A 1,275-nucleotide genomic window follows, 5' to 3' on the forward strand; every position below is an offset into this window, starting at 1 on the left:
GCGCCACTGAAGATGAGGACTGGCCATTTCCTTGGGCAGTATGCCAGGAGAGCTTGGTGCAGCCAAGCCAGTCCTGAGCTCAGCCAGTGCAGGAGCAGGCAATGGGTGCCTACCTGCTGTGCAAAGCTATAAACTCCTTGCTAGCCATGTCCACCACTGCCTTTCCCTACCTAGATGGGTAGCTCTCCTTCAGCTGCTCTTTGAGAGGAATGAGCTGATTGATTTTTACAGACAGCTAAGCTGCTCAAAAGGTTGGCTGGACTTTRACAGTCCCATTTGGCATCAGCTGATGTGAACTGCCTGCTCTTCCCATTTCAGTGCCTGGTCTTTACCAGGTACCAACAGGGCATCACACACCTGCTTCCTCCTAATGCAACAGCTCTGACAGGGACTGGCAGCAAGTGTCCTGAGGCCCCTTGGCAAGCTCAGCCAACAAACCCACAAACCCTGGCCAAGGAGGAGCCACCCTAAGCACCTGGGCACGAAGGCAGCAATGGGCCGTGTTGAGGGCCCACACTGTGGGAGAGGAGTTGTTGTTTTTAGTTGCACAGGATCTGACTGCACCTGCAGAAAAATGCTGTGCTCCTGGCTGGACTGAGCAGGCAAAGAAAAGCCTGGTGGCCTCCCTGGGGATTATGTTTGGTGGGGTTGAGATCTGCTTGTTCTGGCTTTATAAACCCTTACAGCACAAAGCGAAGCATACAGCTGCCATTGCTCTTGGATTTTTTTTTTTTTTTTGGTGGGGATATATATATTTTTTTATATATATATATATATATATAATGCCAAGAGTCTCTTCAGGAAATTTTTTTATGAAACTATTTTGCTCCTGCAGTAGATCTCAAGACCACCCTTGATCTTTTTTTCCTATTCAGAGTGTAGAGCCAAGAGGAATGCATACAAGCTCAGGTGCCTTGCACTCAGGACTGCTTTTGTTGGCCTTAGCAGAATAGTCTGTGGCCCAAAACCACAGAGCACAAAATCCTTGCAGGCAGGCACAAGATAGAGGCACGATAGCGGCRCTGGGCCCCCCTGCCCCAGAGCCCAGCTCCACTGCTGAGCATTGGCCATTTGGCTCTTCCCGCACCAGCTTAATCAAGGCCTTCAGTTCCAAGCACTTGGGGGAAAAAAGGCTTTTCCTCTTAGCATACATAGGGTTCTTTTTTTAAGTTGGTTGAAGTGGTCTGTCTCCTTACATGYTTTTAGTAGGGGGAAGCTACAAGCATCCAGAGAAGACTCAGGTCTAGAGGACTTGAGCACTGCACACACCAGCGG

This window comes from Rhea americana, unplaced genomic scaffold (genome assembly GCF_003343005.1).
Source record: "Rhea americana isolate MKP2758 unplaced genomic scaffold, rheAme1 scaffold_111, whole genome shotgun sequence".
NCBI classification, from domain to species: Eukaryota; Metazoa; Chordata; class Aves; order Rheiformes; family Rheidae; genus Rhea; species Rhea americana.